General features: G+C 39.5%; 1 protein-coding gene across 4 annotated transcripts in view; it reads left to right on the forward strand.

The window, feature by feature from the left end:
* LOC124711153 (histone-lysine N-methyltransferase eggless-like) overlaps positions 1-23,415 on the forward strand; it is a 352,937-nt gene that overhangs the window by 101,410 nt on the left and 228,112 nt on the right. The window lies entirely within an intron of this gene.

Raw genomic sequence — 23,415 nt, forward strand, 5'->3', positions numbered from 1 at the left:
TTTATTAGGCAGAAAGGATTTTTCCATGTTACTCACTGATGGTTGTGCAATTCATCCTTCAGCTTCAGTTGAATGTGAAGATGGGTATTACTGTTTATTACATAACAAAAAATACTTTACCACAAAAACAAATTCTGTAATACATTCTAATAAATTGGTTTGGGTGTTGACTTGTCTGATACAAAAACGTCTTTCTAGAAAATATGTAATCTGGTGCTCCTACCATCTACATTATCGAAACAGTTGTCATAATAAAAATTTGATGTGAATTGCACTGGAAGTGAACTTTTTAAATGAATAGATGGACTATTATTTAACTATTACAACAATGAGAACTTGTAGGATGGAAACAATATTTGAAAGTGTTACTGACATAGCAACATGGAGACTTTACTGGAGTTCATTTTCTTGTGTACATGCATAGCCATCACCCCTCCCACTACCACCATCACCAGTACCGCCACACAATTTGTAACCAAGAAAGAGTGTGTGCTAGAAAAAAGCAGTAGGAAGGAAGGCGGTTAAACCTCTTTACTGTCATGTATGTCTGTATACCACACATCTGTCAGCTGTTGGTGAGTGACAATTATAGGAATGTTTATTTATGATATTTATGGTTACTTTTGTGCAAAACTGTTTGGCATGAGGGATGGCACATGAGTATGAATTTTTCTGAGTTGGGCTCTTGCACATTTCCTGTGCACTGATTGTGTGTAGAGTCCTTATTCGTTGCAACAATAATAATAATAATAATAATAATAATAATAATAGTTTTGATTACTGACACAATTACTTAGAATTTCTACTGCCCTTTGGACTTCTATCAAAGTGAAAATACAATTCAGAAAATTTTTAAATTTACAGGGGAGGAGAGAGTCAAGCCAGTATTTTCTGTCAGGAGATAAAGCTGCTCCTAGTGTGAATAGAAACATTTAGGATAGAAAATATTATTCCTAGTTTCTGGAACTTGTGTGTTCAAGGGGGGTAAGTGGAACTGGCTGGGGGAGGTTGGAAGGAGCAGCAGGTCACTCAAATCCTAGTTGACTTCTTGTCTTGACGAAGTTTAGGTTCCTCTCAACCTAGTGTGTAAATTACGTACTCATTCTTTCGAACCTATGTTTACGAGTTGTTCTTACCTCCCTAAAATACGAACGTAAAAGATCTCAAAAACAGGATTACGATTTTCTTTGCACTTTCTTACAAATCCTGTGAATCTGATTACATGGGAATTTTTTTCATTAAGTTGTGTTTGCACTAGTAAACTGTTTTGAATATGTTCAAAGAATACTACCTAAAATTTCGTGGTAAAGTGAAACAGGGCTGTCATATGACACGTGTTTTGTACAGTCATATGCATTATCCGAGAAAGCAGACCTAGACCTGGCTGTAGTGGGAAGTATCTTAGTCATGTGACTTGGTACAACCACATTACAGTTAAAAGTAGCACATGTCATTATCTCACAGTATAAGCATGGAAAATGTTTTGCAGGCAGATACGATAGCTCGCTGTTAATGTCATCAAATTTATTAACAGTGAGAAGGAGTAAGGTGTCACAGTGCCAGTGGAGAAGACTTTGGAAGATGCAAGTAAAATGTTAAAGCTAAGTACGTCAACAGTGTGCAAATTATGAAAGGAGGTGGACACTGCTGAGAGAAGTGGGATTCAGGTATCAATCCCAAAGAAGAAGAAGAAGAAGAAGAAGAAGAAGAAGAAGAAGAAGGAAACTACACACAATAAATATTTAAACAATGGAAAATTCAGGATGGAATGTAACAATATTATGAAAAGGAAAGCTGCTACTCACCATATAGCGGAGATGCTGAGTCGCATATAGGCACAACAAAAAGACTGGGCTACCTGTGAAACCAGTCGTGTGATCTACAAGCTAAGCTTCAACCACCGTGCTGCATTCAATGTGGGCATGGCAACCAACAAGCTGTCCGTCCACATGAATGGCCACTGACAAACTGTGGCCAAGAAACAAGTGGATCACCCTGTTGCTGAACAACCTTCCAAACATGACATCCTTCATTTCAATGACTGATTCACAGCCTGTGACATATGGATGCTTCCCACCAATATTTACTTTTCTGAATTGCGCAGATGGGAACTTTTCCTGTAACGCATTCTACATTCCCGTAATCCTCTTGGCTTAAACCTTCATTACCCACTGTCCTCACCCATCCAGCCCCTTCCCTGTTCCCATGCCAACAATACACAGCCGTCATTCCACCATCACACCCAACTTCTCGCCTTTCCCGCTACTCCCCCCCCCCCCCCCCCCCAACACACACACACACACACACACACACACACACACACACACACACACACACACACACACTCTCACTCTCACTCTCACTCTCACTTCCCCATCTCTCCCCTGCCCTCCGTCTAACCTGCAGCCCTTCACTGTCCCCCACCCCCATCATACTATACCTCCCCCTCCTTGGCCAAGCCTCCTTATCCCCACCCAGTCACCAATCTCATCATGCACCAGTGCTGCTGCTCGCAGTGTAGTTTCAGTTGCCTGAGACTGCAGTTGTGTGTGTGAGTTGTGTTTGCATGTCTCGTCTATTGTTGACGAAGCCCTTAATGGCTGAAAGATTTATTTGTGACAGTCTTTTTGTTGTGCCTATCTGCAACTCAGCATCTGCGCTATATGGTGAGTAGCAACTTTCCTTTTCATAATAGTGTCACAACAAATTTTCATTGATAGTAACAATAAATATGTACAGTTTCTGCAATATTATGTACAATAGAAGGAAATATGATCTCAACCAAAATCTTACAGCTTTTGCAGTTTTATTGTAAAAGGCGCTGCAGTAAACAAGTTGTGAGACGTGAACAAGAGGACGTAATTGTGAGAAGAGCATAACACATTAGAGTTATACAAAAATATTAAACATCAGAATTAAACTGACCAGTTGTTTATTTAGACAAAATCGGGATAAATGGTGGCAAAGTGACTACTTGAAGAGTAATGCCAGTCAAAAGTGCTGGTCAGCATTAATTGTTGTGCACATAAGTGGCAATAATATGAGTTTCATTTCAAGTGCTCTTCACACTATTGTGTGTGTGTGAGTGTGAGTGTGAGAGAGAGAGAGAGAGAGAGAGAGAGAGAGAGAGAGAGAGAGAGAGAACCGCTTTCCTGTAGTGAAGTATGGTCCAGGTCAGCCAGAACTCACATAAACTGAGCAAGGTCTAACAATAGTTGAAGTTTCTGTATTAATTTATTAGCGCCAACATACTTCCTTTTATTTCCCTGTCAGAATCTAGAAAGAGTTGATCAAATTCCTAATGGCACCATACTATCGTGACTTCAGTCCCATGGGACTGATCTGAAATCTTGCAAAGAATAATATCTTTAGTCACAACATGTCAAGATAGCTGGGAAAAAGAGTAAGATCTTTGCTTATTCATGAGAAATCTGAGAAAAGGTCATATATCATGTCAAGAGAGGAGGTACTTCGGTGCACGATAAAACTGAAAATAAAATATCATCATTTGCCATGGATCGAAACTGTCATCATTATTGTCCATGACTGAAGTGCCAGATGACAAAATGCCAGACGTAGCCGAGGAAGATAGCTACATCACTGCACTGTACATCCTGCCTCTGTTCTTGTTCTAAGTGGGCAGTTAATTCAGTGGCATTTATAGATAGGTAATGTGAGACAGCACTTGTAAGAATACTGTAGGTTATGCCACAGTGCGATCAATATAAACCTGAACTACTCTAATGACACAACATTTCAGCCAGTAATGGGACGCATTTGCAATTTTGGGAAATGATAATACCCAATTGGGAGAGTATAGTCATGCATACCTACATACATACAAAGGCCTCAGAAAATGTTGGAAGTGCCCTCCATCAGCATCGATACACAACTGTACTCGTTTCACCATATTCCGTGACATTCTGTGAAGTGTGTCCTTACCATTGTCCATTGTTGCATATGATGCCCCATAAGAAAGAAATAGAAAAGGGGGTAACAGGCAGCACATTTTTTTAGGCTACTCAATTATTCGGTCACCAAAGAAACTGGTTACAAGATACATGGAAGCTTTGAATGTGTGGCATGTTACTCCATCTGGTTGCTTGCTGGGAATAACCTTCTGTATGTTCGATGCCCTTCAGCTGCTCCACAAATGTATTGAAGATGCCCAATAAACTGTAGTGTATATGGTTGTATTAAAGAAAATGGGCCCAACACTACTGGAAGCTGACACCGCCCACCACACTCAAATCTTTTCATCATGCAGTGGTGTTTCGTGGATGACATGGGGGTTTAAACCAGCCCAGTAGCTGCTGTTTTGTGTGTTTACGTAACCTGACAGATGAAACCATGCCTCATCTGCAAACCAAGTTAGGAGAGAATGTCTGGACATTGAATAAGAAACCTCTGAAGCCATCAACAGTGACATGTTCTTGTCTCATGATCTGTCTTTTGCAATGCTTGCATCATGTGCACTCTGTATGGTCGTCGCAGCGCCGATTTTTTGCAGCTCTCTGACATGTGGCATCTGAAATGCCTGTCTGCTGGCTCAATCAATGCAACAATTTCCTTGGAGAGTTCTCCAAATATCTGTGAACATTATCAATAACCTTAGCACTCAGTGATGGTCTGTGTTTATCACTGTCACTGTTTAATATACCAGTTGTCTCCAACTTTCTTACCGTCAATAAAATTGTCGCCTTTGTTAGAATGTTTCACACATTGAATTCTGTCCGGAATGCCCATTACATTGTAACTAATGGGTCTGTCTTCTAATATATTTTCACAATAAAACAGCTTTCTTGAAGTATATATTGCATGTTTCTGCCAGCTAGAGGCTGCGAACGAATCACTGATTTGCTCGTTATTGTCACGCGACCTGAGCTACACTCACAGACTTCATAAAACCGCAGCCGACGAGGCTATGAATGAACTAACACAAGATAAACAAGTGGGCATTATACTGGACAAAGGACCTCATCCGCAGGAATAAGTCAGCTTGCCAACAATGGATGGTACTTTCAATTTTCCCAGAGCTACTGAGATCATTAAAACAACTTTACCATTTCTACGAGCTTCCAGAAAGGAATTATGGGCCGTTGAAGTCGTTCGGGTTTGTATGGGTCACCCTATAATACTGCTTTCCCTTCCTGCTTTGCATGCATAAACATGATGTTGCTGCCACACTGTCCTGGTATTCAATTTGCTTTGCAGGATAATAATTACATGGTATCAATTCAGAAAATCATCTCTACCCGTAGCTAAAACCCAGTCCCAGTCCCAGGTCCCGTTCCTTGAATGCTGCCTAACTCCTGGGTTCCGCCTCAGCTACCTAACCATGAAAATTCCTTTCTCTAGATCAATATACCCAACCTTTCTGAGACCCTTACCTTTGAGCAAAATCAGACATCAGCTATTAACCCCCCCCCCCCCCCCCCCCCCCACACACACACACACACACACACACACACACACGTGCACACCACCACTGCCAGCATTAGTGCCTAACTAAACTTTCAAATGAAAAATAATTTTCTTTGAACCCTTTTAACGTGATGAAATAAATAATATTGGAAGTGTTTTATTAACCAATAAACTAATGAGTCATTGAGGTGCTGCTTATTTCTAACAACTTTTTTGTGGAATGATGTGATTTAAGTTAAGTATCCACATTGGTGGTAGACAGGTGCTATAAAACCTGCTTCCTCTGCACCACTCCTCTTCCTAGTGACACTTTTCAGCCATACCGCGCATCATCATTTAAAGTCAACCAACTTAAAATGTGTTAATCAGTGCTGCCCAAATTTCATATGTGCCAGAGCACATGTAGCTCATATGTATGGTGGTGTGGGTGCTGTTGCCATCACAATCACTAGTTTAGTAATCTTCTGCTGCTGCAGCAGCAACTACTATTACTACTACTACTACTACTACTACTACTACCTGTGTGTAATGCTGTAAAAGTATTTCAAAGAATAATAATTAAAACTTCTTAGACCTACAACTTACACAATTAATGTGAAAGTTGAAAGGGTCTATACAAGGGAGATGAACTTAAAAGCAATATTATAGAAAGGGAAGTGGACATAAATTAAGATGAGATGGGGATATGGTGCTGCAAGAGTAATTTGACAAAGCTCTGAAAGATCTAAGTCGAAACAAGGCCCGAGGAATAGCTGATATTCTGTCAGAACTACTAATAGCCTTGGGAGAGCCAGTCATGACAGAACTCTTCCGTCTGGTGTGCAAGGCATCTGAGACAGGTGAAATACCCTCAAACTTCAAGAAGACTGTAGTAATTACAGTTCCAAAGAAAGCAGTTGCTGACAGCTGTGAAAATTACTGAACAATCAGTTTGATAAGTCATTGTTGCAAAGTATTAACACAAATTCCTTACAGAAGAACGGAAAAACTGGTAGAAGCAAATTCGGGGAAGATCAGTTTAGATTCCAGAGAAATGTAGGAACACACGAGGCAATTCTGATCCTACAGCTTATCCTAGAAGATATGTTAAAGAAAGGCAAACCTACATTAAAAGCATTTGTGGACTTCAGGAAAGCCGTTGACAATGTTGACTAGAATACTCTTTTTGAAATTCTGATGGTAGGAGAGGTGAAATACAGGGAGCGAAACGGTTTTTACAACTTGCACAGAAACCAGCTGGCAGTTATAAAAGCCAAGGGGCTTGAAAGGAAAGCAGTGGTTAAGAAGTGAGTGAGATGGGGTTATAGGCTATTCCCAGTATTATTCAATCTATATGTTGAAGAAGCAGTAAAGGAAACCAAAGAAAATTTGAAGTAGGAATTAAAGTCCAGGGAGAAGAAATAAAAACTTCAAGGTTTGCTGTCAGAGGCAGGAAAGGGTTTGGAAGAGCAGTTGAATGAAATTGACAGTGTCTTGAAAGGAGCATGTAAGATGAACATCAACAAAAGCAAAATAAGGATAATTGAATGTAGTTGATTTAAATCAGGCAATGCTTTGGGAATTGGATTAGGAAATGAGGCACTGAAAGTAGTAGACGCATTTTGCTATTTAGACATCAAAATAACTGATGATGGCTAAAGTAGAGAGGATATAAAACATAGACTGGCATTTCTGAATAACAGAAATTTGTTATTATCGAATATAAATTTAAGTGTTAGGAATTCTTTTCTAAAGGCATTTGTCTGGTAGCCACTGGGTAGCCATGTATGAAAGTGAAACATGGATGATAAACAGTTTAGATAAAAAAAGGATAGAAGCTTTTGCAATGTGGTGCTACAGAAGATCGCAGAAGATTAGATGGGTCGATCACGTAACTAATGAATAGAGTAGGGAGACAAGGAATTTGTGGCATAACTTGACCAAAAGAAGGAATCAGTTGATAGGACACATTCTAAGACATCAAGGAATCACCACTTTAGTATTGGGGGGAAGTGTGGGGGGTAAAAATTTTAGAGGGAGACAAAGAGATGAATACAGTAAGCAGATTCAGAAAGATGTAGGTTGCTGTAGTTATTCGGAGATGCAGAGGCTCACACAAGATGGAATAGAGTGGAGAGATGCATCAAACCAGTCTTTGAACAGAAAGCCACGACGACAACAAAAACAATATTGTTGTGAATTTAATAATCAAGGAATTTCTGGTCTATTGTGGGAACTACAAGAACTTGGAGATGACATTTTCATGAGATATTTGAGCATAAGCATTTCTCGACAACCGTGTTGAGACACATTGGTGTGTCACAATTAGATCAGGTATGTCATGCAATTTTTGATATTTTTCAATACTCTGCAGATAAAATATGTAGAGAATAAAAAATGTCCCTATTCAAGAGTCCTACATAATTTCTAAAATTTGTGTCTCATAGTTGTTCCAAAAGAAAACAAATTTATTGTATATACTTCATGTGTTCGCTTTTTTCCATCTTCGGAAAAATCAGTTTTAGAGGTGTCGTGAATGTGCCTCAAATGAAAAGGTTTAGGAATGTGGGTGTAGTTGGTGGACTATGTGACGAAGATTTTTATACATTTGTGTCACTAACTGTAATCTTCACCACATTTTCTCATTTGTTAATATTAGTATTTGAAACTGAAAGGTAATTACTATAACTTATATGATTAGTATTACAATCATATGATATATGAACATCAAATAACAACTTAGTTTTGTGACCAAAACACAGTTAAGCTCTTATGTTTTTACCCCTCAGAATATTTCATTTTACTCCTCAAGGTGTAATTAATCCCCAGTCTGGGAACTAATGCTCTAGATACCACCCCTACTTTCACAGTGATCTCCAAATCTGCAGATTGTACGTCACTGCCCGTCACTAGAAAAACAAATATCTGTGGCACAGGAATCCCTGAACTTTCCTGTTCATTCTGCAAGATATTGTTTTTATGCAGTCTCGGTTACCACAAAATCTATCCTATAGCCATTGAATTCCCCATCAAACACTTACTGCACCCAGACCCCTTATTGAACTTTCACATCTGCCACTCCCACAAAACACTGCACCATCATCTCACAAATTCTACATCCTAAACAAACCCAGAACACTTACCATGCTAGCAGTAATAAAAAAAAAAAAAAAGTCTGTTCTCCTGACCCCTTCAGTGGACACAATTATTATTATTATTAATATTATTATTATTATTATTATTATTATTATTTAACAAAACTTACCAAAAACAAACATAACTCTCTCCCTCTTATACTCCCTGTGTGAGTTCTGGGTGTGTTATAAATAGTGTTCAGATGGATATGCACTTAAAACCCACAAAATATGTGCCATACTCCTCGAGATATGCTGTTAAAATATGCTCTTACTGCCAGTATATGCCTTTAAATATGCTGGTAAAATTCTTTAATTATGCATTTCTCTTAGATAAATTCTTTAAAATATGCATCTTACTTGGGAAAATTAATTAATAGCCATCAAATATTTTCAGTAATGGCTGTAATTCAGTGAATAAAATGAAGTATGACATAGGTACTTAACACTATAAGTTTGGTAAATTCTAAAAATTAGAGTTTGTTTGAACTACCAACATTTTTATTTCCATATTCTCTACATAAAAATTTTTCCTGTGGTCAGATAATACTATTTTCTATCTTGAAAATGATCATTCAACATCACATGAGAACTACAGGTAAAAATTTAAGAGCACCATCAGACGACATGAAATCATCTAGATTGTTTGCGCATTTTTGTTCTTCCAGTAACTGAGCAATCTTCCGAATCGTAGGCCAACCAGTTATTTCTATGAAGAACTGCATCCAGTTTTCTTCTCAGTCGCTCACCGATCGGACCTGGGCAACTCTTGCTCTGTGTCCTGAGTCCTTTGACGAGAGCCACTGCCTTTGTAACTTCCATGTTATGAGTCTCAAGTTTCTCAGTTAAGTTTGAAAGATCACCCAAGTGCGCTCAGATGAAAGATAGGCTGCGTAACACACTGGAATTCTTCAGGGCGTCCTTGGCTTTTCCTATAGCTAAATTTTCGCTATCTTCAAAGCCCTTTAGGACCTGGAACAAGAAAGAAGTAATCTAGTGAATGTTGGTTTCAAGCTGAAAACTGCTGTACAGAGAAATAAGCTTAATATTGGAATTCTATGTTTTGTTAGTTTTCTTTGCTTATTCAATTTATCCAGAACTACATAGGCATACATACCTCTTCAACTTTTCTGTGGTTGTCTACATGATAGTTTGCATATGAAATGCACGTTCCCCACCTCGTCAAGACTGGTTCAGGTGGTAGAGGACAGTCAGGATGAGCAGCCTTGAAAGCTCTCACTCAACTTGGTGCATTGATGACAACCTTCTTTGCTGAAGATATAAGGCTGTTGACCTCTGGCAGTGTGACTCTGACCTCTTCAGTGACTCGATGGATGCTGTTAGCCAGACATGTTGGATGAATAATTTTAGGGTAAAACACCCGGAGACACTCTGTGGTCTTCAGCATATATGCGGCACTATCCATCACAGTGGCCAAAAACTTATTCTCCCCACATTTCTTATCTTCAGTTCTCCATAGCACGCCTGAGAAAATCAAAGGATTTTACAAGTTTACAAATTTTTTTTATTATTGGCTCGGGACATGATGGGGAAAACTGATTATTGGCTCGGGACATGATGTGAAAAACTATTTATTGGCTCGGGACATGATGTGAAAACTGCGCTCTTATATTACGTATAATTTATTTTAAACTCTTCAATATTGGCAAAACTTACACAGTGATTCCTACACTTTGCGTGCATTCGTGGCATGTGTCGTTTGTTCCACTTCTTTGCACAGTATGAGGTGTCCTCGTGCAGCCTCGTCAGCAGAGAGTTTTCCAAGTATTACGTGTGCCATATACCGACTGCAAGAATCAGTGGTTTTGTCAACAGATAGCCAGACTAGAGAATTGCCGATGTCTTTCCTAATATTCTCCAGTGTCTGTAATAGAGAAACTAAATTTAAAAAGAAAATACACATAAACGTGTGGACACTACATAGGAGATATATACATGAAAACAATTTTACAAAAATAAACATTCAAACATAATTTAAATTTATTTTTCGAGTTTTTTTAATTAAACGACTATTATTTTGGCCCATGTATATACCTAATTTTATCCATTGACTTTCACATGAAATGGAAATGAAATCCCATGCTTCTTTACAGAGTGTAGGGGAACGATGCGGGAGACACGCACCGCCTTACTAAGCAAGGTCCTAATGGAGGTGGTTTGCCGTTGCCTTCCTCCGACCGTAATGGGAATGAATGATGATGATGAAGGCGACACAACAACACCCAGTCATCTCGAGACAGGAAAAATTCCTGACCCCGCCGGGAATCGAACCCGGGACCCCGTGCTTGGGAAACGAGAACGCTACCGCAAGACCACGAGGGACGGACGACTTTCACATACCTACGTTCATAAAAATTACCGGAAAACCTTACCTTTTCATACAATGGGTCCACATAGTTCTTTCTGAGCTTGACTCATGAGAAATATCTTTTCCTGTGTATTTTTTTGAGGAGGTCATTAATCGTTCATTCTCCAGCTTATTCAAGGGGATGTTTGCTTTTATTAAAGCCTCGCAAAGGTCTTCATTCAAATCATTTTTGTCATCCATATGCTTCGAAAATGAGGAGATGAATGGTTGCTGTGAAGTTTTTAACCGTGTCATGGTTACATTGTTCTGGTGCTGAGATGTCTTTTTTATGCTGATCCAGTTGAAATTTTTCCTCAACCCTGATCTGAAGTGTTGGAGAAGTGAATAAATATCAGTAAGTACGTACAGTTGTATAAAAATGTAATAGAACAGTGCGTACCCCCGAGATGGTCACGCAAATAAGTGAATTAAGACTACAAATAAGTTTCTAAAAATTGGAACTTCGATCTTCTCACAACATTTCACATTTTTTTTTTTTAATTTGCAAGAACACCGAAGGTAATTCATAAAGGGTTTTTTTGTTCCTTCCCATTCATACATAGAAAACATGCACGCAAATTTACAGATGAACTTAACAATTGTTTTAATTTCTTGGAAAAATTATCGAAAAAGAAAGAAAAAAATTAAACATATCTCTTTTTCATGTAGTTGGCAGAATATTATTTTTCCGTCCATTGTGAAAGCACAATCGCTCCCAGTCCTTTTCCGTAAATTATTGGTTTTTGCCTGGGCATTTTCGCAATTTGAAGAAGGTTGCAAAGAGTTGATGTGAAATGCCAACAATAACTAATAGGGAATTATTGGTGCACTGCAGAGATCAGGTGAACAACCTGAACACGCATAAACTGTGGGCAACAAATACTGAATCACGTTTCTACTCCGCTAATCCATCTTTCAACAATGAACCATCTTTAGCATCCTTATCTGAGAGATTACCTGAGTGGAAAAACAAGACTGTGTCCCTCCATAAGCTACCCACGTTTACCTGAAAGGCTTTTATTCTGATGGCTCGTCCCGTATTATCTCATTTTAGAAATTTATTGGCCTAATATTCTGGGAGGTTCTTGGGTTGCCAGGGAACAAAATTAACCTCAATATGACCTCCAAATGTCAAAAATATGCATATTTATGGCCAATTACTCTAAATATGACAATAATATGCTCAAATGCCAAAAATATGCAAATATATGCATTCTAAATTTTTAATTTAAAGTAGCCTAGTACCTCCAAAATATCATAATTCGTAAAGATACAACACCAGATACCGTAAAAAAATGACATGCCAAATCCAAACTCTAGTTGTAAAAGACTGCAAAACAAGCTTTATTTAGTCATCAGTTGGTGTGACTGATTTTATGTGGCTCACCAAGAATTCCTCTCCTGTGCCAACTTTTCACCTTTTCATTCCAGAGTAACATTTGCAACCTACGTCCTCAATTATTTTTCCTTGCCAACTGTGCATAGGACCTTCCCTTTCCGTAACTTACCAGTCCATCTAATTTACAGCATTCTTCTGTAGCACCATATCTTGAATCCTTCAATTCTCTTCTGTTCCAGTTTCCCCACAGCCCATGTTTCACTACCTCTTCTGTAGCACCATATCTTCAATCCTTCGATTCTCTTCCGTTCCAGTTTTCCCACAGCCCATGGTTCACTACCATACAATGCTGTGCTTCAAACGTACATTCTCAAAAATTTCTTACCCAGATTAAGGCCTGTGTTTCATACTAGTAGACTTCTCTTGGCCAGGAATAAACTTTTTGCCAGCGCTAGTCTGCTTTTTATGTCCTCCTTGCTCTGTCCATCTGCCTATGTAGCAGAGTTCTGGTTCGTGATTCCCAATCCCAATGTTGTATTTCTTGCTGTTCTCATTTCTGCTTCTTTTCAGTACTTTCATCATTCTTTGATTGACTCTCAATCCATATTCTGTGCTCGTTGGACTGTTCTTTCAATTTTTCTTCACTTTCAATGAGCGCAACAGTGTAGTCAACAAATCTTGTCATTGATATACTTTCACCTCGAATTTTAATCTCTCTTGTGAATCATTCTTTCATCCCTGTCATTAATTCTTTGGTGTATACAAGGCCTTTTAATAAGCAATGCTACACATTTTGCTTATAAGCCAATTTCAGTAAAATTGCTGAGTTTGTTGTGGGAGGTCTTGGAATATTCCCTCTTCAGCCGCAATAGTTTCTTGGAAGTTCTGATAGATGGTGGCTCTATTTGTAATCTTCTAAGCACCGCATCTAAGGGAGGTGTGTTCCGAGCTGAGAGCTCTCATTTAGTTTCTCTTAGCAAAAAACCAGAACATCACAGATATTCATAGGCACCTGCAGAATGTCTATGGAGGCCTGGCAGTGAACAAAAATATTATGAGAAGTTGGGCATGTTGACTGTCTACGTTACAAAAAGGTCGCACAAACCTTTCCAATCTCCCGTGTACGGGCTGGTCGCAGACAGCTATGACTCCTGCAATATTGGAACGTGCAGATATTCTCATTCAAGGTGATGCAGAGATCACAATCAAAAACCTTACTGTAAAACTCGACATCTCTGTTAGTAGTCCTGACACATTTATCCACCACTTGGAGTGCCCAAAGGACTGTGCCTGCTGATTTCCTTGCTGTCTAACAGAAGTCCTAAATAGCAACGAAGGATCATCTGTGCAGAATTGCTTGAGCTTTACAAGGCTGATTATTGTGACAATTTTTTGTCGATAATCGTCACAGGCTGTGAAATATAGGTTCACCACTTCAATTTTGAAACAAAATGGCAATCCAAGGCATGGTGCCACAATCTCTCCTCCGAAGGAAAGTTAAAAGCCATACAGTTGACTAGCAAAGTCATGCCGACAGTCTTCTGGGACTTTGAAGGGTTTTTTTTTTTTTTTTTTTTTTTTGTGTCCTCCATCATGGTGCAATGATCATCTCTAAACTGTATTCTGCCATTCTCAGGAAACTGAAGAAACGACTTCAGCGTGTTCATTGCCACAAGAATGAAACTGAATGTATCCTTGTCCATGACAACACAAGGCCTCACACAAGTCTATGCACCTGAGAGGAGCTCACAAAACCTCATTGGACTGTCTTCCTCAACCACCTTGCAGCCTGAATCTTGCACCTTCCAACTTCCATATGTTTGGTCCATTGAAGGATAGACTCTGTGGAAAGCAGTATGTGGATGATGGGGATATTAATGCACCAGTTTGTTGGCTGTCACATCGTCCAGTAGAGTGGTACCATGCGGCCATACAGACCCTCCCAGTAAGGTGGCTTAAGGCCGTCACATTGAACGGAGGTAATTTTGAAAAATAGAGTATTGTAGCCAAAAGAGTCAGGAATAATACAGTGTATTGGAATCCTAATGAAACCAATTTGCTTTCAGTAAAAAATCTGTTGCATTACTTATTGAATGGTATTTGTAGATTGAATAGTAAGGACGAAAGACCACTCTTTTTTTTTTTTTTAATCCAAGCACTTGGTTCTTGGTCTTCCAGTCTTATTGTTGCTTCTTCGTTCTTGTACATGTTGTATTTTACCCATCTCTTCCTATGCGTACCCCTATTTTTCTCAGAATTTCGAACATCTTTTACCATTTAAAATTGTTGAACACTTTTTTCCATGTCAACAAATCCTATGAATGTGTTTTTAATTTTTCATCAGTCTAGCTTGCATTATCAGCCACAGTATCAGGGTTCCTCTCTGCTGCCTTTACCATTTTTAAAGCCAAATTGATAATCATTTAACAGATTCTCAGCTTTCATTTTCATTCTTCTGTATACTGTTCTTGTCACCAACTTGGATGAATGAACTGCTAAGCTGAATGTGCAATATTCTTGCACTTGTTGGCCCTTGCTGTCTTCACAATTGTATGGATGATGTTTTTCTGAAAGTGTGATTGTATAGTGACAATCTCATAAATTCTGCACATCAACTTGAATAGTTGTCTTTTTGCCACTTCCCCCCAATTATTTTAGAAATTTTGATGGAATGTGATCTGCCTTATTTGACCTTAAGTTGTCCAAAATTCTTTGAAATTCTGATATTGGGTCCCCCTTCTCTACCCTCCTTTTTTTCTTCTGTTCTATCATCAGATAAGTCTTCCTCCCCCCCCCCCCCCCTCGTAGAGGCCTTTAGTGTACTTCTTCCCCCCAAAGCACTCTCAATGTTACTGTCCTTGCTTTTAATTTCACTGAAGATTGTTTTGACTTTCCTGTATGCTGAATCAGTCATGCCAATGATAATTTATTTTTCAATTTCTTCTCATTTTTCCTACAGCCATTTCCCTTCAGCTATTCTGCACTTCCTATTTATTTCATTCCTAAGTCACTTGTATTTTTTGTATCCATGTATTTCACTGAATGTTTTTATACTTGCTTCTTTCATTGATCAGCTGAGGTATCTCTTTTGTTGTGCACAGTTTCTTCACGGTTACCTTCCTTGTTCTTAAGTTTTTCTTTGCAACGTCTGCGATTTCCAAAATGGGCAGTGTATGTCCTCCTTCAACTGAACTGCCCACTGAGCTATTCGTTACCACAGTGTCTATAGCCTTCAACTTCAAATGTTTCCCTTCATCCCTTAGTACTCCCATAGCCCACTTCTATGCACATGATTCTTCACGACTAATCCCTTAAACTTGTGCCTTCTCTTCATCATCACTAAATTTTGATCTGACTGTATATCTACTCCTGAGTACACATTACAATCCAATATCTTATTTTGGAATCTGCCTGACAATGATGTAATCTAATTGTAAATTTCCTGCATCTCCCAGTCCTTTCCAAGTATATCTCCTCTTGTGATTCTTGAACAGAATATTCTCTATTACTAGCTGAAATTTATTGCAAAACTCAATGAGCCTCTCTCCTCTCACATTCCTTCTACCAAGCCCATATTGTCTCGTAAACTGTTCTTTTGCTCCTTCCTCTACTGCCGCATTCCAGTCCCCCATGACTTACTATTTCTGTCTCTTCATCTTCTGCTTGCGACTTTACTGAACTATTGTTGTCGGTGTTTGTTTGCTGTCGATTCTCATGAGAAAGATCTATTGCAGAACTGTTCACAGTAAAGATATTCCTCTCACCTACTTTCGATTCATAATGAATCCTACTCCTGTTGTTACATTTTCTGCTGCTCTTGATACTACCCTATACTTCATTCTCAATGGAGAGAAGTCTTCCGAAGTAAGAGTGATTTCAGGTGTGCCGCAGGGGAATGTCGTAGGACCGTTGCTGTTCACTGTATACATAAATGACCTTGTGGATGACATCAGAAGTTCACTGAGGCTTTTTGCAGATGATGCTGTGGTATATCGAGAGGTTGTAACAATGGAAAATTGTACTGAAATGCAGGAGGATCTGCAGCGAATTGACGCATGGTGCAGGGAATGGCAATTGAATCTCAATGTAGACAAGTGTAATGTGCTGAGAATGCATAGAAAGATAGATCCCTTATCATTTAGCTACAAAATAGCAGGTCAGCAACTGGAAGCAGTTAATTCCATAAATTAACTGGGAGTACGCATTAGGAGTGATTTAAAATGGAATGATCATTGGAAGAATCCTAAGGAAATTCAATCCGAAAACAAAGGAAGTAGGTTACAGTACACTTGTTCGCCCACTGCTTGTGAATACTGCTCAGCAGTGTGGGATCCGTACCAGATAGGGTTGATAGAAGAGATAGAGAAGATCCAACGGAGAGCAGTGCGCTTCATTACAGGATCATTTAGTAATCGCAAAAGCATTACGGAGATGATAGATAAACTGCAGTGGAAGACTCTGCAGGAGAGACACTCAGTAGCTCGGTACAGGCTTTTGTTGAAGTTTCGAGAACATACCTTCACCTAAGAGTCAAGCAGTATATTGCTCCCTCCTACGTATACCTCGCGAAGAGACCATGAGGATAAAATCAGAGAGATTAGAGCCCACACAGAAGCATAACGACAATCCTTCTTTCCACGAACAATACGAGACTGGCATAGAAGGGAGAACCGATAGAGGTACTCAAGGTACCCTCTGCCACACACCGTCAGGTGTCTTGCAGAGTATGGATGTAGATGTAGATACTGACCAGAAATCCTAGTCTTCTTTCCATGTAAATACACCGACTCCCACTATACCTGGATAGAGCCTTAGGATTTCCCTTTTTCAGATTTTCTAGCTTCCATACCACATTCAAAATTCTGACATTGTGCGCCCTGCCTCACATAAGCCTACCCTTTCATTGGTTATTCAATCTTTTCTCATGGTCACTTCCCCCTTTGCAATCCTCTCCTGGAGATACAAGTGGGGAGACTAATCTGGAATCACTTACCAATGGAGAGACCACCATGAAACTTTTTTCCATTATAGGTCACATGTTCTGTGGATACACAGTATGTGTTCTTAATGCAGTGGTTTCCATTGCCTTCTGTGTCCCCATGCCATTGATCATTGCTGATTCTTCCACTTTTCAGAGGCAGTTCCCCACACCAAGGGTGAGAGTGTACCCTAAACCTTTGTTCCATCACCCTCTTTGACAGGCTTGGTGATAGACAGAGGGTGACTTCTGATGCTGGAAGTCTTTGGCTGCCATTGCAGTTGATTTCTATCTTAAATTTACGCAATGGCGGGTTCAAACTCTGTGTCTATGACATTTTGACTACCAGCCAAAGATGCTACTCCTAGATGACAGTTGCAACTAATAAAATCTGGTGTGTATTTGTGTGTGTGTATAGTCACAGTAGCTGAATATTGGTGGTGAGTGGCTCTTCCTTAATTGCAGAATGAATAAACCATAAGTCTCCAAATCCAAGATGACTCTGAATGCAATATTACCCTGAGATAAGTACAGATACACAGAAAATAAAATCAGATAGAGACCTAACTTAATCAGATCAGATGCTACTTAGTCGTCCTCTCTGGAGTGGTCCACTGAATCTTCAGTGTCACTGCCACTGTCATGGTTTCCTTGCATTTTTGCCCACAGTAGACAGTCTTCGCTCCCATCTACGTCATTTGTTACATGGCACATCTTACAGCCTTTCACCATTAATGCACTGGATATGCATGTCAAAGCAGTCTGGATCCATTCTGCTATTAGAGATAATGAAGGCTTATCGACTTCCTGATACGGTTCAGTGCTTGACCACTTTGAAGTAACCTGTTGCTGTAAGCTGCTTCGGATGGTCTTTAAATGGCTTATCCACCACTACATCTAACATTTGTAGTTGCAAAGTTATGCCCCCTGAAATACCAACAAGATCTTTGTTTAATTTTAGTGTTTCTGTGTTTACTGCAGGTGTCGGATACCCCTTGAAAGCATCAAGAACCATGATTCTTTAGAACAGCGCCTGGCCTCCCGCTCCAGACTGTACAGAGCTAATCTGTAACAAACTCATTAGTCATCCATCCTTTCCCACTGCAAACTAAATGTGACACCAGAAGGAAGCTTTTTCTTCTGCATGGTATTGTGATTGAGGATGACGTAGTGTTGCGTCTTTGTTCCATTGACATGCACACACATCATGGTGATTTGTGATTTTTTTTATTGTCCATAGTGCGAACCAATACGCTTTTACTGGCTTTTTGTTCAGCTGTTGTAGTGAATGGTATGTCAAAGTAAACAGGAGTCCCTTCAGCATTTCTGATTTGTCTTAAGAGGTAACCATGTTCCTTTCTCAGTCTTATAATGTTTCACTGATACTTAACGGACTTCTCCATATACGATGCTGGAAGATGCTGAGCAAGGGGTGGTCGACATCACAGCACAAGTCCATTGCATCGCACCATCCTTGTACGCCGCACAGAGCAGGCTCTAAATTGAACACCTTGTTCTCATGCCAGTTCATGTGCTTAATTTCTTATGACAATGTGGGAAACTGCCATTCCTTTTTTTTACTTGCCTTGCCCACAAATCACACTAGTTACTTTTCAGTATATTCAAAACACCCATTCTGTGAGCCTCTAAAGGCTTTCCTAGTCGACTTAGCAGTTTTCAGATGTCCTTTGCTGTTTCACCACATTCGAACATTGGCTTCTGTAGCTACGTACGTTCTTGAAGTTGCACAATTGTTGTTTGCTTCTGCATGCTGAACAGCCATGATTTTGAAATTTGTGTCATGAAACCACCTGCCTCCTTTTGAGAAATTCGATGCCCAACCACGTTGTTCCACACTACGGTCTATTACGCACTTTACTGCGGAGTTGGGAAGTGGTATCTCCAAACAACAATTAATAAAAAAAATTGCAATGAACACTTCCTGCTGCCCTACAACAGTAGTCAAAGTGCATGAGTATGTTCAAGGTTAGAGTCATGGGCATGGCAGAGAGTAGAGCTACAGCTTAATGAAAGCTCGAGGTTTTGCTCCTTAAAGAAAAGGAAAACACCTTATCATATTCCGCAAATGCAAGACGACACACTAATTTTGGACCTGAAATTTTGGGGAAAAAGACCTCATCTGGGATTCGGAGATATACAATACTCACTTTTTGTACATAAATTTGTTTTCAGTTAGTTGCTCTTCAAGTGACACACAGCCAGAAGAAAAAATCGCCAGTGGCACTAAAAAGCTGCCTCTATAATTTTAACTCCCCCCCCCCCCCCCCCCCCCCCCCCCCCCTCCACTTCCTTCCAATTTCATATTCAGAATTCTTTCATGCCTCAGAATGTGTCCTATCAACAGAGCACTTCTTTTACTGATGCTGTGTCATGGACTGCTTTGTCCATGTTTCACTTCCCTTGAAGTCTCTAGAAAAGACTCTAAGCACTTAAGTTTTTATTAGATGTTAACAGATTCCTCTTTTTCAGAAATGTTTTCCTTGCTATAGCCATTCTATATCTTCTCTGCTTCTACTGTTGTTAGTTGTGCTGTGGAAATAGCACACCTTAGCTACTACTTTTAGTGTGCCTTTTTCTCGTCTAATCCCCACAGCATTGCCTACTTCAGTTCGATTACATTCCGTTACCCTTGTTTTCCTTCCGTTGATGCTCCTCTTGTAACCTCATTTCCAAGGCACTATCCATCCCGTTCAGCTGTTCTTCCAAGTCTTGGACAGAACACAGTGTCATCCGCAGAACTCAAAGTTATTATTTCTTCCCCCTGATATTTAATTATTTTCTCAAATATCTCCTTGATTTTCCTTCACTGCTTGCTCATTGTTCAGGTATAGGCCACAATCTTGTCTCATTCACTCCTCAACTACTACTTCCCTTGAATGCCCTTTGACTCTTATAACTGTAGTGTGGTTTCTGTACAAGCTAGAAAATTGTTGCGGAGTGCAGGAAATCCTCATTTGAATAATACCTGGATATTACTCATCAGTCTGGGATCCATACCAGATAGGATTGGTGGAGGAAATAGAGAAAATCAAAAGAAGAGCGGTGTGTTTAAGTTTCAACAGTGTACATTCCTAGAAGAGTCACTCAATATATCACATCCTCCTATGTGTTTCTCATGAAAAGACCATGAAAATAAAATCAAAGATATTCTAGCCCACCTGAAGGTTTCCTAGCAGTCCAAACTATTCATGATTGCGATAGGAAAATGAAGTGACAGTAATTAACAAAATACCGTAAGGTTACTTGTGGTATATAGATTTCAATCTGCATAACCTTTCACTCGTTGTATTTTATCTCTGCTACCTTCAGTACTTCAAAGTGTGTGTTACAGTCAATATACTCAAAAGCATGCCCTTCTTTTACCTGTCTTTTAAATTAAGACCTAGGGCCAGTTTTGCCTCACATGTTCCTATCTTTCTCCAGAACCCAAACTGTTCTATTTCGAGGCTAGCTTGTACCAGTTTTTCTGTTCTTCAGTAAATAATTCGTGTTAGTACTTTGCAACCATGACTTATTAAACAGATAGTTTGCTGATACTGCATATACTCAACTATAGGACATGTTTTTTTCTAAAACTATCTTTTGAAAATACAAGGTCATCTTACTTTCACAGATTAAAATATAGCTGTGTATGTCAATGTTTTTACATAATGTAAGAGATTAATATAGGGGGATTTCTTACATTTATAGATGAAGTTTTGGCAACTGTGGCCACATGCAGATTTACTTTGAAGAAGTCATAAAGATTGGAGGAGGAGCAGTGATCCCTGCTTGGCTGCCCAGGACTAATGTGGGAAGAGGAGTGATGAATATACATCAAATTTCATCATGCTGCCAACAATGTGAATGTGAAATGTGTACCTTGGCTTTTTATGAACATGTAGCTTGTTTGAACTGCAGTTCACCTCAAATCTTTTGTAGCCAGAATTCAAAATTGGACAAATGCTCAACAGTAGTATATATTTTTATAGGAGACAAATTGATGCTAACAAAAATGTATTTGTGCAGAACACTTGGGGCTTGGCATAACAAATAAAACATGAGCTTAACAATGGCACTAAAGCAGCCACTGTACTAAAACATTAGTGATTTTCGAGGTTGGCTATAGTGTTTATTTGAAGTGGTACAATGTATGTAGGCTCAATTGTAGGGGGCTGAGAGGATGGCGTATTTCTATGATTTCGTTTGCTTATATTGTCAGCACTGCAAAAACTGCAATGGTAAAGCTTTCAATGGATGAAAATTGCAACTTGCCTCCCTTAAGAAGAATTTAAGAGTTTGCAGCTCACAGTTGGTTCACACAGATAATAAGAGGCTTGGTGATTTGTGAAGAAGAGGCCACAAACTATGCAGCAGGAACACAATTTGATGTCACAGAAGTTATTGATTATAGGTGAAGTGAGGCAAAGAATAAATTAGAGTGTCACTTCTGACCACTAGACTTTGAGGGGATCAAAGCGTGGAAGGTTTCATAAAGTGGAGCAGCAATTTGTGCAGTATGTGCAAGAGAAATGCAGTATAGTTCCCTATTATTTAAGAAATTATTCTAATGAAAGCACTGGAGACAAAGAGGAATTTGCCAGCTGTATGCATTGTGGCATTAAAAAACTGGCTAGTGCCTGAGGATCATGAAGAGGGCAGGTCTTACATTAAGACACAGAACGAGGCTAATTCTGCGGTTTCTCATGGCATTCAATGAAAAGCAACTTGCTTATCGGCATCGTTCCTGTAATTCACCTCCCATCTCATCTTCATGTGCTTCCTCTTCCCTATCTATAATATTGTCTTCAAATTTGTTTCTGTCGTGGAGTACCTTTGTGTACTCCTTCCATCTTTTAGCTTTCCCTTCTTTGCTTAGTAATCTCTTGCCACCCAAGCTCATACTATTCATAATGTTGTTTCTCTTTTCTGCAGAGGTCTCCTTAATCTTTTTGTGGGTAATGTCTGCCTTTCCTTAGTTCTTCATGTTGCTACAGCCTTTCATATGCCCTCTAACCGTTCCTGCTTGTCATTTTGCACTTTTTGCCAATCTCATTTTTGTTTGTTTGTCTGTATTCCTCTTCACATGCTTCTTTTGCTGCATTTTTATGCTATCTCCTTTTTGTCAGTTGAATTTCTCCTGTGTTATCCAAGGATTCTACCAGATCTTATTTAACCTATTTGATCATTTGCTGCCTTCATTATTTTGTCTCTCAGAACTACCCATTCATCTTCTGCTGTAGTCCTTTTTCCTGTTTCAGTAAAGTGTTGCATAATGCTCACTCTGAAACTCCCAATAATCACTAGTTCTTTCATCTTCTCCAGGTCTCACCTCTGTAATTTGCTACCTTTTTGAAATTTCTTAACTCTCAACATACTGAAATGATTGTGCACTGCAATGTCAAGTGTGATTTAGATGCAAAGTGTTTGTGTGCTCCACAACATGACTGCTGACTCATGTTAAATCTTTGTTTTGTTTTGGCTTTGTCTTGCGATGTTTTCTCTGGCTATTGTGTCTTCTGGTATGTTACATTATTAAATGTTGTCAGTAAAGTGAACATATTTATACTTCAACATTTTTGGTGACCCCCATGTGATCTCCACTTTGTACAATGCTGCTTCGAGTGTCAAACATGAAACAACCCCACCATGAGCCACCCCACCATGAGCCCTCTGCACACTGACCTGTGATTTCGCAGTGGAGGATCCACCACAGACTATTGACATGCCAATGAGCACACTAATTAACAGTGACACAGTGAAACCACCACTATGGCAGCAAAACCTAGTCCTCATGCTAGGTCACGCGACTACTGATGAAACTAAGTAAGTTACGTTGTCGGTACATGTAATGGAGATACGGCTGTGGCAGTACAGGACTTTTAGCTTTACTGCCGAGTACCGATTGGTACTCAACCACTAAAAATGCGGTAATCACCCACTTGTCGCAGTCCAAAACAAAAAGCGTTCAAAAGTTACTTTGTCTTAAGGCCTTCACAGTTACTGTGCTGCAGAGTCCAGCACGTTACACTGTCAGTGAAGATATTCTGTGGAACACCTAATGGTTTCACTTACCACCATATGTGCAGAAAATACTTACTCTCTGCTCTGGCAATTGTGATGTACTTGTGCGAACTGCAGACCATACTGCTGAGATGAACCCGTCCTCATGTGTAGTAGCTGTTTGCCCATA

Source organism: Schistocerca piceifrons, chromosome 8 (assembly GCF_021461385.2).
Source record: "Schistocerca piceifrons isolate TAMUIC-IGC-003096 chromosome 8, iqSchPice1.1, whole genome shotgun sequence".
In the NCBI taxonomy this organism is placed as follows: domain Eukaryota; kingdom Metazoa; phylum Arthropoda; class Insecta; order Orthoptera; family Acrididae; genus Schistocerca; species Schistocerca piceifrons.